This window comes from Cibotium barometz, chromosome 11, assembly GCF_041138505.1.
Source record: "Cibotium barometz isolate CiBa-2024 chromosome 11, ASM4113850v1, whole genome shotgun sequence".
Taxonomy (NCBI): Eukaryota; Viridiplantae; Streptophyta; class Polypodiopsida; order Cyatheales; family Cibotiaceae; genus Cibotium; species Cibotium barometz.
This window is the reverse complement of record NC_141056.1, coordinates 34,612,492-34,628,906: the sequence shown is the minus strand read 5'-3', so window position 1 is coordinate 34,628,906 and position 16,415 is coordinate 34,612,492.

Sequence of the window (16,415 nt, the reverse complement as noted above, 5' to 3'; positions counted from 1 at the left end):
AAAGTTGCTCCCCCAGCTACCTTTCATCAGAAGCCTCAACATAACCGGTTGCTCTAACCTTACTGAAGTAAGCATCGAAGCTTTTGGACGACACTCTAGGTCTCTCAATCACCTTGCCATATATCCAGACAATAATGAGAAGTGTCTACATTGCCTAACACATGTCGCAATTGGAATATCTTGATGTGATGGAACCGACGGGAGTGTACTTGGAAAAAGGCATGCTAGCCATACTAGAGAGTTGCACAAACTTGAAGGTTTTGGAGTTTGAATGTTGGCAAAGCAAGAACTTGACGGAACAGCTCATTTTTTAGATTAACATTCCTGATGACGAGGCTAGAGCGGGGGCCCTTGACAAATTCAAGGAAAAATATGCCAAAAAAGCACCAAACCCGGAGGGTGAAGGGACATAAAGTCACTTTTGGAAATTCTTTTTTGATAGCCCATTAAAATGTTCTGTTTTAATAAATAACTTGGGCGAATTCCCCTAATTTTTTTTAATTGAAACCTATTCTAGTAATGGAAGATCTTCCTTAATGGCTTGTCTTATTAACTCGGCTATACTTTACTAAGCAATCGTTTTGTATCGAAGTCCATGTGGCTTGCCTATATATTGGCCTATATATTGGCTATGTCTAGAGATGCCTCTCTATGCTCCTATAAATAAGTCAATTTAGGCACTCTTTGGTTTGGAGCACAGGTATCATTTTTAACATGTCTATGTTCTTGCCAAGCTCTTCAAAATGCCATCGTATTTGCCCACATAGATTGTAACAACATGCATTGTTGAATCAAATGCAAGTCTTTGATAGTAGGCTCTTGTCTGAGTGAGTAGGTTGCTCACTCCACTCCCATCAAAACAAGATTGCAAGCATGAAACTGCCAATTCTTGGCAAAAGTGCATGTTCATGTTCTCACTTTAGAAAGTAATTGCAAGTTTTTGGGCCTTTTTTAAGCAACGTGTTTGTTCAACGGCTTGCATCACGCACAAAATGTGTTCAATGAGTTAATTTACACATAGGATGTGGTTTCAAGACTCTTTCATTGTCTATTTTTTTCATACTTGGTTGCTTTTTGTCTCTGCTTCATTTTTCCATTTATGAGTAGATATTCAAAACTTGTCCCAAGGCAGTATAATTATTATGATTATTGTTTTTTGTTCTATTTTGAGCTAAACGATGAAAAGCATCTCAATCTAGACACTTAGTTGTACATGCTCTTGCAATTGAAATGAATTATTTTTTCATAGCATGACCTAACACACTTCTCGAATGGAAGGACCTAAATGTATATAGAGGTAAGGTATAATAAAATAATTTTCATGTTGCAAGGTATAAAGCTTATTTACAGGGAACACAATAGAGGTTAATTAAAGATTTGTATCTCCAATTACTCTATGTTTATTAATATATCGTACACCTATTGAAAATATGCTAAATATGTGCTCTCAAGATACTTAATCATGAGGTGTATACCATATCAAGGTAAGGTTTCCTAAGGTTTTTCTCATGCAAAACAAATCTCTTCCTTAATAATAGGAAATGTGTCATAGTGGTTAGTTAGAAAAAAAAGATCTAGATGCATGTGAAGGGTCTACATGTGGATGCATGTTTTTTTTTAATTTTATTTGAGAGGCATAGAAGGGGGGAAGGAGGTGTTTTAGGATAGGAAGTGCTTGGTACCCATTATGGTGGATTGTGATTGTGGTGTTTGTATCATCACTCTCATAATACCTTCCCAATTGGTTGACATGTATTTGAATGAATCTGGGTGCTCCCCTCTCCCCCATGGAAGCTTCTTAGAGCAATCCAGCCTAGCTTTAGTGTTTCATCCTAGACGGAGGTGCAGGTGTGAGAACTAAGTGATTCTTGGAAAACTGGGGAAAACTTGTAAGATTCCTCCCTCCAGCTTTTGCAGTGTAAAGGTGTAAGAACCTCCCCTTCTGTTCTTGAAATTATTCCCTTTCTGAAATAAAAGAAAGATCTTGTTTTACCCTGTTTTGGCCTAGAGAGAGAAAATGTCTAGAGAGAGATAATCCAAAATTGAGATATCTTTGGATATAAAAATCCTCCTAGTGTCTAAAATGGATTCCCCTAAAACAAAAGTTCAAAATGAACTTTCCAATGTGCATTAGGAATTAATTGAAAATGTGTATAAGGGACCTTAACCTAAGGGTCTACATTTTTTGAAATTTTTAGATTATGGTCCAATTAAGGTTCCAATGGACCAATTGGATTAATCCAAGTGTTGGGATGAGATAAATCTAAAGAATAAAAGAAAATACCCAAAAATGAGTAAATGCTCACATAAGATGAAGAGTTGACTGAGTACAAGGTTTATTAGTTAAAAATTATGAGATATTACTAAAAAAAAAGAGATATTTTAGAATAATGATGCATTTTTGACACCTTGGTAAGGAGAGGGGGACTCTTGAGGTAGGTGCCTTTTTCACATGTGTGGAAGGGTTTTTAATTCAAAAAAATTGTGATATTTTGTTCACACTGGACACCAGGCCGAGTACATCGGACACCGGGCTGAGTTTACTTCTGGGCCGCATTTACTTTATCTTCCAACGGCGCGTGATCACCGTCGTATCTAGCGAGAACATCCGGCAGCCAAGCTCCGTGGGTGCTCCAAAATCCGGATCCTCTTCTCTTCCCCTAAGAACCTCCGTGGACTTGCATCTGGGGGGTAAGATCTTTCGACATGCTCCTCCCATAGAGCTCTAATTTATGTTGCCATTGTGTCGAAAAGATATGCGAGCGTCTCTACATCCAACATTGTTGCGCTCTTTGAGGGGTCTACATATCCTTTCACTTGGGCCTCCAGAAATTTTATCCGGGTTTGTGCCTCTATAGTTTGTGCTTTCATCATATCCATCATCTGCAGACGCTTAGTAGCAACAGCTTCGGAGGCCTCCTGTCTACCCACCACTTCCGGGACAATTCCTCCACCCTCCATTTGCAGCTGCCTCACCTCAGATTCCAAATTATCATTCCGGCTCTGTAATGTTGAACTTCTTCCTGTAGCCTTTTCATTTGTTCCCTCCCAGCAGTTATCTCCCCTGCCTTAAAAGCAGCGTGCCAGGTATTGTGCACACTGTCGAGTCGCTTGCATATAAAAATTGGTTGGGACAATAATAAGTCAGGAGCTGTTATGGAGAGAGAGAGAGCTCTAGTGAGCTCTAAAGGTCACACACACACACAAACAAACAATAGAACTTCATCTGTTTAGGAAAGGTAGATAGGGCATAGCCAACATATCTAACATTGAGAGAAGCTCTGAAGAGAGAGATATAGAGACAGGGGGGAGAGAGAGAGTACCAAGGGCAGTACACTTACCCTAGCAAGTTAGTCACCTTGGCTATGTAAGGTGAGTCGTAAGGTGTGTGTAGTGTGGAGAAGAAGGTAAATAGAGATTTGCGGAAAAGTATTGAAAGAGTGGATAGGGAAGGAAGGAACCCACATTCTTAGGAGTTACACAGTTACAGCCCCACTATCTTTGGGTGGCATAATTATAGCAATTATTTAAAAACCTACAGCTACTTCTTTAAATACCCACAACACCAAAATTGCAAAATAAACATATATACCAAAATTCCCACTTCAACAAAATTGTAAAAGGACTAAATATACCAACATATATATATAAATTTGTATATATGCATATGTCTCAAAAATCCTAACTTTAAAGCCATGCCTAAAGCATTATCAAGGACATACTTTATTGTCCACCCCTTCTTTCTTTCACCCATTTGTAAGGGTTTGTGTAAGAAGTTGGGTAAAGATGTGCAAGAGCATCTCAAAATTATAATAGAGTCTTGTAATCTTTGGGACAAGCTTCTAGCACGGCGGATGAGCCCATCGACTCAGGAGATCTATATGTATTGAACATGAAGATTGGAACCACCATTAGTACTTGTTGGCAGGGTTATGGCTACATTGGTGAAGAAAAGGAGGAGCCCCTTTGAGAGGAGTTGAAGAATAGAGTAGCCTTAAAAGCACTTAGGTGTAGGAATCCTTATGTACTTATATAGTTATGTCATGTTATCTTTAGGAAACAATATGTAAGGTTGATGTAATAACCTTTTCGAATAAAACCATCTTTCAGTTATAATTGTGATTGTTATTTGCCTTGTCAATTTTACATTATTTATTATTTTTAAGAAATAGTATGTAAGCGCAATGTAATATCTTTTTTGGAAAAGATTATCTTTTACCATAATTGTCTATATTATTAACTTTAACAAATTTACATTATTCATTATTTCTTATGAAACAGTATGCAAGACTAATGTAATATCTTTCCTAGAATGAAATTATCTTGTATGTATAATTGTGTATATTATTTACCTTGTCAATTGTACTAGTGTGCAATGACATGAACTCACATGCAAAGGTATGCAATGCAATGACATACAATCACATGTAAAGGCATGCAATACAATGACCTGCAAAGGCATGCAATGACATATAACACTATGCAAGTGTATGCAATGACATGTAATCACATGCAACTACATGCAACACTATGCAAAGGGACAAGTAGTATCATGCAATGCAATGTAATGACATGCACATGTAATAACATCCACATGCAATGCCATGCCATGCAATGCAATGCAATGTAATGGCACATACATGCATTAACATGCAAAAGTATAATAAAGGCCACGAAATGTCATGCAAATGTAAAACAAATGCGAGTACGTGCAAAGAGTACTGACATGGAGAAATGCTATCCAATTGCATGCAAAGATAAGGTAATAATAGAGAGAGAGAAAGAGATAAGAGAAAGAAAGTAAGATGAGATAAACTAGAGACAGAGGGACAAAGGGAGGGAGAAGGGTTGAAGATGAATGAGAAAGGGAAGGAGAGATTATGCATATGGAGGGTGGGAGAGTGACAGGAAGGGAGAGGGAAAGGAAGAAGAGAGAGAAAGAGAAGAGGGTGGGAGAGGGAGAGAGAGGGAGAGGGAGAGGTAAGAGAGTGGGATAGGGGGAGAGAGAGAGAGAGAGTGGGAGAGAGAGAGAGAGAGAGAGAGAGAGAGAGGGAAGAGGGAGAGACAAGGAGAGAGAGAGGGGAGCAAGTACAGAAGAGACTCAAGAGCAATTAATTATCTTGTCATTGTAAATATTTTGTTACATCTTTTATGTAATGAAATGATACGAATAAGTTTTAATTACAAGTCTGTATTAAGCAAAAATGTTTACAACACTTCAAAATGTTATAAATTTTGCATACAAAATTTCGTTACACTAAATCCAAATTCTTCCTTCTCGTCTTCTTTTGATGATCTCCATGCCGCGTGCTGCACACAATTCTCTGCAGCGGTACTATACTGCACCCAAATTCTCTGCACAGCGGTACTATACTGCACCCAAATTGTCACAGTCAGTGACCTTACTTTGCATACATACACCTAATGGTAACTTTAAGACCTCTTTGCAGTACACATAGTGTTTGCACAACAAATCGCCCTTCCTACAGTTCCAAAAATAGAGCTCTACAGAGAATCAAAACTTACCTACACTGCTTGTGAACGCCTACGAACTGAGAAACGGAGGTTCAGACATGCCCGAAACGCGTTTTCAGCCCGAAAAATTTCATCCAACAGACAGTATAGTTGCCTTGTGGCTCTCCTCTCGGAAGAAAGCTCCTCAATTAGAGTTCATTTGCTAGTGCCTCCCGAAGAGCTCCCAATAAGGGTTTAGTAGCCAACACAAAGGGGGAAGAGTAGATGAAGCTCTTACTCTCGTACCGCTTCCTGTGCTTCTCTTGCTTACCGCTCAGTCCTTAGCATGAACCAGGCTTTGATACCATGAAAAGATGCATAATCAAAACTTACCTGCACTGCTTGTGAATGCCTACGAACTGAGAAACGGAGGTTCAGACACGCCCGAAACGCGTTTTCAGCCCGAAAAATTTCATCCAACAGACAGTATAGTTGCCTTGTAGCTCTCCTCTCAGAAGAAAGCTCCTCAATTAGAGTTCATTTGCTAGTGCCTCCCGAAGAGCTCCCAATAAGGGTTTAGTAGCCAACACAAAGAGGGAAGAGTAGATGAAGCTCTTACCCTCGTACCGCTTCCTGTGCTTCTCTTGCTTACCGCTCAGTCCTTAGCATAAACCAGGCTTTGATACCATGAAAAGATGCATGGGAGAAGAGAGCTTGAGCTCTTGCAAAGCACACATACACTCACACAAACCCTAGAAGAGAACACACAAGGTGAGAGGCTGAAAATTCTTCTTCTTCTTCTTCACACAACAAAAGAGGTCTACAAAGAAAATAAAGTGACTAACACACATAATAGAGTATATACAAGCGGTCCATAATGTGAACATGCTAAGAGGAGTGGGTAGATGTGGTCTAGTCGGTGTAGTCTAGTTGTAGAATCTCTAGCAAAGATATATCGGTGCTAGCTAACCAAACCCGCCAGTGATATAAATGTCGATCGATCATGCAGGTGCCTCATGAGTGTCAGCTCATGTTGAGCTTGACATCTCAACAATAAATAGTACCTCTTTAACTTGAAAGGAAAATCAATACTCCTCTTCCTCTTTTTGTGTTTTGGTTGCTTTTATGGATTTAACATTATATGGTTCAATCATGATAGGTGATCTAGTCATACATTCAATAATCCTAATCATGCTCTCCATTTTTGTAGAGAGAGAATGTGTAGAAATCCTTAAAGGACCCAATCCGAGTCCAAATTTTCCCTAATGTCAATTCGTATATCTTTAGTTCTTTTGGGTTTAGGAGCATATGACTTATTTTTGGATTTTTGTTTCGAAACATTTTCTTCCACCCATTGTCGTGTAGAGTCATTTATTGTAGGATTTTTGGCTTTTTCTTGTACCTTGATCTACAAGCAGGTAAGCACATTCAATGGAGACTGTGGATAACTATTTATTCTACACACTTAAGATATTGAGTGTTGAAATTGTGAGGTGACTTACAAGGGCAGCAACCTATGAACATTTGATCAATGGCACATCATTCACATAATAGGGATTGTAAGTTATCAACAAGAACTACATACATGTGTTGAAGTACTCCAAGTAGGGCAGTTAGCCACTTTGTGCAATCCACGATAGTAGAAGCACTACAATGTTTGTCTAACTACTATCTTAGCAGTTTCTACCCCCTGGGTTGTTTTTGTTTGGGAGAAGAAAACTTGATGTGTGCATGGGTTTCTTTGGATTTGAGGTAATATTTATGTTTTTATTGTACATGAATGGAGGCACTATGATGTATCATAACCCAAAACTTTGCAATGATCGTAGTATAGACATGCTAGATTAGGGTATGGTTGAAGTGGAAGTGTTGGCAATGTCCACAACACATTTTGTCCACAAGTGAAAGAAGTTTCAAAGCATTGTATTCGATTGAGCTTGTCCACTTTTTAGAGTTTATTCCCAAAGCTTTCAAGCAAAGACGATACAGAATCCTACAAACAAACATTTCAGAGATCAATTTCTCTTAGATCTTATCTCCATTGGTTTAGACGACAAGGAATATTTCATTTCACAATTACCCTTGGTCATCTTATCGTTTTAAATGCATTGCTTCTTTGCAACATTAATTAAAAGAATCTAGATTTGAGACTATAATCGAGTTATGAAAAGTGTTTATCTTTAATTCTCTTGGTCCTCACATTATGAGTTTAGGGTTTTCATGCACAAGATGTAATCTATTATAGTTTCGTTGGGTTTTTGCATATCATATAGAGTTCTATTATTGCACTTTACCTAGGGCCTTACCCCAAGAGAATCTATAGATGAAGGCTATCTTCAGAGCTATGAAATTTACCTTAATCACATGTATCAAAGTAATGAACCATTAACTAGCCTTTTCCACTAACATAGATTCAATGCATTTGGTGGGATAATTTGGATGTCCAAAGGCTTTACATAGCTACTCAAAAAATTGCATGAATTTATAAAATCTTTAGATCTAATGAGCTTGGAAATCTCTATGCTCTGCGCACACACACACACACAAACACAGGCTCCGTTTTCATTCAACGGTTGGCGTAGATGGCATCAAATGCCAATCTGGTGGTTGGAGCCAATGTGCTATACCGGCAAACAGACAATTTTGTCCAACAACGTGCTTTGGCTGTGGCCCCTGCCACAGCCAAAGCAATGTAACTTTTTGGCATCCATCTATATAAAGATAGCCAAGTATGAATATAAAATATCAATCTCGTTTTCTACGCACAAGCATTCTTGCCGTGTATTCTCTTACTCAATCTATGACTATGATGCCCGTGTATTCCCTTACTCAATCTTTGTCTCTGATGGTGATTTTAATTTACTCTCAGTATCATGTTTTTCCGTTGATCATTGTATGTGCTGGTAGTTAACAGTCCTTTGACTGTGCAGCTGATTCTAGATTCGTCGAAGCCATAGTCCTCCATCCAAAGCATTTTTTGCTGGAGTGAGTGGATCTTTTCTAGCACTTCCAATGATGACTTGGTCGTAATGCCACATAAGTAACAAAGTGTGCATCGGCATACTATTATGCTTTCTAGCCACCAACTTTACGTTACGTTTGAGGTCAGCTGGCTGATTTTGATTCTCATTGGCCATCGCCTATCAAAAGTACTAATGTGATAAAGCCCCCTAAACATTTTTTGATTAATTAATACGGTCCAAGGAAAAAAAATTTAAAAGGTCTATAAGGTTATTTTTTTAATAAGGTTTAAGGTTAAATGGGTGCTAGGTAGGATTTAGAATGTGTGAAATTTTTGGGACATTGTGCATGCATGGGGAATGGGTGGCAATTAAGGAGGTGCATGGAGCGGTTCGGTTGTAGGTTGCTCTTTTCTTCATGCGTGTTGCATGGTTAGTGGTTAGTGCTGCTCCTTCGTATGCGGGTCGTTCCTCTATTGAATGGGGCGGTTTGTTGGTCGTGGGCGTCTCCTATGTACTTACTCTGCTGTGCCGAGGTGAGATGCAAGTCGCTCCTTTCTTCTTGCGTGTTGCATGGTTAGTGGTTAGTGTTGTTCCTTCGTATGCGGCTCGCTCTTGCGTGTTGCATGGGGCGGCTCAGTTGTGGGCGTCTCTTGTGCACCCCCTCTTTCTGCTGCTGTCTGCTGAGGTGAGATGGGGGTCGCTCCTTTCTTCCAGCGTGTTTGTGGTGGTCTATGCTATGATGGTATGTGGTTGGTTATGGAGTCGTCTGTGGTGGTCTGTGATGGTCTCTGATTAGTTGTTTGCTGGTTTGATTTTATTGTTTAGTTCCTAATTAATGCTTGTTTGGTTTGATTTGATGAGAACCCTACTAATCTTGATTAATGCTTGTTCTTTTTGTAGATTAATCTTAATTGTTCTTTTTGTAACTTCTGTACGTCGGCCTCAAGAGGGCGCGTACGGCTTTGGTATGATTTAAGGCTAAATGGGTGTTAGGTAGGATTTAGCATGTGTGAAAGTTTTGGGGCAATGTGCATGCATGGGGGGCTGGGTGGCAATTAAGGGGGTGCATGGGGTAGCTCGGTCGTGGGTTGCATGGTTAGTGCTGCTTCTTCGTATGTGGCTCGCTCCTGCATATTGCATGGGGCGGCTCGGTTGTGGGCTTCTCCTGTGCACCTCCTCCTTTCTTCCTGCGTGTTGCTCAGAGTGTCCACGTGTATGTGGTGGTCTGTGGTTGATTGCTGTGGTGGTCGCTGATGGTCTCTGATTAGTTATTTTTTAGTTGTTAATTAATGCTTGTTTGGTTCGATTTGATGAGAACCCTACTAATCTTGATTAATGCTTGTTCTTTCTGTAGATTAATCTTAATTGTTCTTTTTGTAATTTCTATATGTCGATCATGTGAGGGCGCGTACGGCTTTGGTACGGTCGTGGGTGGGATGTGATGTTGGCTGGGGCAATAAAAGGGCACATGTGTGGGGGCTCTGGGATTGGGAACTCACTGCTGGGTCGTTAGGTCGTAGGCTCTGTGTTGTGGGCAGGGTTGGGTTGGGTCTGTCCGACTGTCGTAAGCTTTGTGTTGTGGGGTTGGGTTGGGTTGGGTTTGTGTGTTGGGGTGGGTATTTGCCATTGCACCTCGGCATCCTCAAGGGTTTACAGATATCACAAATGTAGGTAAAGATACAACAGGCCCTTCTGCGCATCCACAGGATAAAGGGAAAGTCTTGGAGGCTACTGCATCCCACGGATGCTCGTGACAAAGGCAAGGGTATAGCAGATTCATCAAATCCTCGTATTCTCACATCCCTTGAAGGAAATAAAGTGGTTAGAAATCTACATATGGTGAAAAGTAGGGCAAGGTCTGTAGGTTCTTACCCTAGCATTAACAATACCACCAAATGCAAAAAAGGGCCACTCGTTAGGTGGACCAGGCTGCTTGAGGTTTTTGTGTGACTACAGGTGTTGGGAGTGGTGACATAGATATTACATTCTAGGAACCACTGGAAGACTTTGTCCTGTTTGAATGTAGGAGGATGCTTGAACTTGAAGTGCTCGATATTGAATTTGCATGCACATTGAAGGATGGTAACTCGTAGCAAATATCCAAACTGATGGAGGGAAGCTCTGCAATTCGAACTGCATGTCTGGACTTTGGAGTGCATGCATGCAGAGGATGCATGCAGAGGGTGGTGACGACTGGGCAAACTACCATGGGCCCAAGAAAGCTGGCGTAACTTGTAACTGGCATACAAGTGATGAGGGCCCAAGGAAGGCTTTAAAAAAGGACACGTGGCATGAACGAAGATAAGATTAATTATCAATATTATTAAAAAGCTGCATGTAGTCTCTCAACACTCCATCGCATTCTTTTTGGACATGTAACAAGGAGAAAAACAGTCTCCTTTATATATAGTTATAGATTATAGATGTGGCCTATATAACACATGGCCCATTAGAAACTCAAAATGGCCTGTAGTCGTGGGAACATAGGCTTGATGCCACTTATAAGAAAATTTGTTAAAGGAAAAAGGCGTAAGGTTTTCCTTTTAAAAAATTTAATGATGTTTAACTCTTGGCCCGCAAGAAGCTAAAAATAATTAATGTGCGCAACTTGTAAGAGAATGGCAGGGGCACAATGCAAACTTACAATGGACCACTGGGGCCAATGGGGAGAGAGAGAGAGAGAGAGAGAGAGAGAGAGAGAGAGAGAGAGAGAGAGAGAGAGAGAGAGAGAGAGAGAGAGAGAGAGAGAGAGAGAGAGCAGGTTCTATGGTGGGCCACTCGTGGTGGCACAACTGGCAGAGAGATAGATAGAGTGATTAGGATTGGTTCAACTCACAGAGAGAGAAAGTAGGCCTCAAGACTATGTGACACACCATGTGTCAGCAGGGGCTAAAAAGAGGTGTCGCGATGATCAGCATTGAATCGCTGCTGTTGGATCTAAAGTGAACTAGGGGTGAACTAGGGATAAAGTGAACTAAGGGTGAACTACGATGAACTTTATCCGATAATAAAGTGGACTAAGGATTGCACAAACTTTTAGGAAGATTGCAAGGGAATAATTTGAGAGGAGCTTTTTTAGAGGAGCCTTAAAGTTTGTAACTAACATAGGGTCTTTATAAAAGGTTTGGGACATGCCTATGTTTCACACAATCAAGAGACACTAAGGTATGTACTCGGTCCCATGATAAGTATTATAGTAAACTTAGGGTAAACTAAGAGTGAACTAGTAAACTACATGACTAAACTTCAAAAGAGAACCAAAACCATGCATAAGAAACAACCAAAACATCAAATACTCATAGTAAAAACAAGAATGTCCTTACTGATCGAGTTATTCTTTAATATGTTTCATGATGACAAAAAATACTAGCTTTGCAAATGAGAACATTAATCCAAATTTGGGGATTCCAATTAATCCACCGTCAACAACACATGTAGACATTCAAATTCTCAGTAACAGTAGTAGAAATGGTGCATGTAAAAGAACATATGATACTTACCATCTTCATGTGGACATACAATCTCAGTACCATCCTTTGAAGAAATGAAATAAGAGTTTTTTTTAATGTAATGAGAAAAAAGAGCAAAGGAGGAATAATGGAGAGCGTCGTTTGGACTTATGGACTGATGGCTCAATGTATCCCAAACAAGGATCCATTTACAATGGAGATAAAATTATTTGAAAACATATTAGAGACTTGGAGGAAGGCATTCATTACAGGATGGAGTGATCAACATGTAACTCATTACATGGTAAGAACTTTTAAAACTGCTGCAATCTTAATACTATGAGACCAACTAATACATACATCTGATTTTTTTCTGTTGGCATTGATTGCAGCATATACTATATAATCATACACCATATTTTGCAAAGACATACAGTTCATTGTCAATATGGTCAACTCAAGGCATGGAGAAGTCAATTACATGGCAAGAACATGTTACTTTAAGCATACTAGACATGGTGGAGGCAAGAATCGAGCCAATAGTCTTTTAGAGTTACATCAATGGACTTACAAGAAATTGATTCACAAAGCAAAACAAAAAGACACATTCAAGTCCTCATCATTGACACATGCAATATAATTGATTAATAAAGAAAAGCGACAATGCACTTGGAATCAGTCAACTGTCCTGCGAGAGAGCGCCATCAGTGGCATCGCTCAAGAGTCAAGGTTGGGAGAAGGTGGTCTAGATGAGGTGGGCTTGATCTTCTTCAGTGGTCTTCCTTCTTCATCTTCCTTTTCCTCTTCTTCCTCTTCATCTTCCGGGAGATCTATTTTTGGCATCTGCACTGTTGGAGGCAACAGTTCCGACCGAAGTCAATATTAGATAAAGTGGGAAAAATCCCATTCCCATGAAAAAAGTGGGGGTATGGCAAACTCATCCAAAAGTTTGTCAAAACATATTCATGTGACATATCATTGGAGAGAGCTTGAAAAGTAGAATCTAGATCTACTTTCTCCGACAAATTTGGAGTTTGCATGTTCAAGTTATGGCCAAAATAAAATTTTTAAATACATTCCCATTTTGAGGGATTTTTTCCTTTTTATCTAATATTGACTTACTGGCTTTTTCTTGTCCTTATTAGATAACTTTTTCCATATGGATGCAATGTGTCTCAGTCTGTAATTCCTGCTACAATAGCATGCGCTGTATATAACAGGTAGTAGGGGCATCTTAGTGCTTGGTAACCATACCCCTAACCAAACACCCGCAATGCAAACTGTTTCTTGACAAGCACCACCTTCTCAGCATTTAAAGGCACTTCGTGTCCACCACAAAACCTGGATAATACTTTGAAATGCGAATAAAGAGAATTTTGCATTGTCTTTTGAGAACTCCTTGTGAAATATAATGATTTGCATATTAAAATTGTAATCATCACGACTCATGCCACTGCTTGCTGTTGTCACTTTTAGCAAGTGTCGTAAATTGCACGTACCTTTTAATGATTCAAATGTCTTATATATTGAGCGAGAGCAACATCCTTTCGATGACCTATTGACTTTGAAGTGGAAGCTCTGGATGATCTTGAGCGTCCTGCTCTCTTCAGGAAATCACCATCATATACAAAAACTTGGTACCAATGTTATATGTTTAATTCACACAATCAACAAAGTCCACATAAATCAAATTCTTATAGTTTGAAAAATCTTCGGCTCTATTACCTGTTGATTTTCATCACCCTCAAGCATGGATCTTGTCCACGAAACAAAGGCCTCCAAGATCATGTCTGCTTTATATCGCTTGGTACCGACCCCGCTGTGAGTCATGGGGTCAGTACCACCAAGCGATTCAAAGGCCTCCAGGATCCTGTTTACTTTATATTGCTTGGTACTGACCCCACTATGATAACGTTCATAGTGGGGTCAGTACCAAGTGATTCAAAGGCCTTTGAAATCCTGTCTGCTTTATATCACTTTGGTACCAACCCACTGTGAGTCATGGGGTCAGTACCAAGCGATTCAAAGGCTTCCGAAATCTTGTCTTCTTTTTTTCACTTGGTATCGACCCCAATGTGATAACGTTGGTCATGGGGTCAGTACCAAGCAATATAAAGGCCTCAGGAATCCTGTCTACTGCTTTATATTACTTGTTTGGTACTGACCCCACTGTGAGTCATGGGGTCATGGAGTCAGTACCAAGCGATACAATGTCCTTTGAAATCCTATTTCTATTATATCGCTTGGTATTGACTTTTTTAAATGCGTTTCTCATAACGCTTTGTTTATTTGTTTAGATGGCTCGTACTAACCAAGACAACTGCTCGGAGGCTTGAAAGACCTATCGAGTCACTGTAGGAGCAAGGCAGAACATGGAGATATCAAGCTCATAGGGTAGTTTTGCAAGAGCTTCATCGCATTGAGCGACACATGCAGCCTATGATATCCAGGCTCCCTTTCCAGAGGATTGTGAGGGAAATTTGTGATGAGCAATGGAGTATTGGCATGCGATGGCAATCATCTGCATTATTGTGTCTTCAAGAAATCACTGAGGACTGGATCATCAAGTTTTTTGAAGATGCTTACTTTCTCGCCGCTCATGGCCACAAGTTGACAATAATGCCGAGGGATTTTGATACCCTTAGTTGATTGCAGTACATATACGACCAGATGCTTGTTCTTGTTTCTGTAAGCCATCCTCGAATGTGGCGTATCCTTACTGTCCCCCCCCTCCATCCTCGTACAAGGCCATCTGAGAGCTCCCGTGCTCCTCACGACAGGGACACCTGTTCTTAGAGTAGGTTGGACTTGAACACTTCAGTGATAATGCCCCTCAAGCAGAACCTCACAAACAACTAGAACCGGAGGCTATTGTAGCACAACCACAGCCCTCCGCTGAAGTTGAAATTGTTGCAGAAGAAAAAGATGCAGACATGACAGAGAGGGAATTAAGTCTGATTGAAGCAGACAATATAAGAGAATTGAGAGTTTTGGAGGCTGCTCATTAGGACTTGTTTGGGGTCTTCTTGGGCCCTTTTATTTGGACACTTAGTGAAATGCTTAAAATGCTAATCAAGCTTTTGACCAAGCTAGTGGCCTAGGCCTGAAAATGCATTTTTCCTTTTCTACAAAAAAGAAAATAGGCCAAAAGGTGATCTAATCATTAGATCTTCTGTCCTTGGGAAGGAATATGGACCTAACTGCCTTTTTGTCTTGTAGTGAAGTACCTTTCACAAAGAATGTTTGAAAATTTTTGTCACTTTGTTCCCTCCCTTTTTGGAGGTGCTGTAGATCCCACTCTCTCTCTACACTCTCTCTCTCAAACGAGTTTAGGGTGTTTTACTTGGGTAAGGGCTTCTTTTTCTCTCTCTAGGGGCCATGGCCTGCAGATCTGGACCTCCTACTCCATCATCCTCTCCACCAGCTCTCATGGAAGAGCTCACCATCCCCTCCTGTGAAGGTACAGATCTACACATCCTTGCAAGCTGAAGCTCTCCATCTCCATCACTACCAAGCTCTCCATATCTATCATCCTCTCCACCAGCTCTTATGGAAGAGCTCACCATCCCCTCCTGTGAAGGTACAGATCTACACATCCTTGCAAGCTGAAGCTCTCCATCTCCATCACTAGCAAGCTCTCCATATCTATCTCCTCAAGGCCTCCATTTCCATCTCTGTATCCATCTGCATCTCCTCCACCTCCATCTCCATCACCATCTCCATCTTCATCTCCTCCATCACCATCCACATTTCCATCCTCCACCTCCATCATCTCCATCACCATCCACATTTCCATCTCTGTATCCATCTACATCTCCTCCATCTCCATTTGCTAGGTACAATGGCTCTACAGGACATCACCAACAAGCAATCAAAGTTTCGCTTGCACATGGACTTAGACAAGGAGTATGCCACAATGCGAAGTAATCGAACGAAGGGATGTATTCCTGCTGAGGTGCTACAACTTCAAGGTGCAAAAGCCATTGATCTTTGGACTGATGGAAGCATTTAAGCAAAATCTTTTGAATTTGACATTGGCATGCTACCATCCACCCATTTGTAGCCGCCTAGCAAGTCGGCAATATTGTTGTTTGCTGACTTCCTTGCCATAACTATACTGTATGGTGTTGGAAGTATAGATCGTGTCATTCCTTTGCCTCGTAGACGTGCTGTGATGCAAGTATACAAAGCCATGTATCCCTTATCATCACTGATACCTGCTGTGTCGCACACAGTGAGCATGTCAACGGGACTGACAATCTGCTCGAATTCCTTGAGAAAATACTTTTGAATCCTGTCACGCAACGCACCATTTACTGGATTGGTTATCATATTGATTACTTTCTGCTCTGGAATAATGTGCTCAAGGATAGACTCCTCAGTATTGGAACAACCTAATATTGCTTTAGCACATTCCCTGGACATCACATAGTTCAGAGTCAATGACATAACTATATGAAAAAGGAATGTAATGCTAGTTTTGAAGCTGCGATTACCTTGTTTGATGCACACGTTGCTTGCGAGCCCCCCCATCTTTGGAAAGAAGACT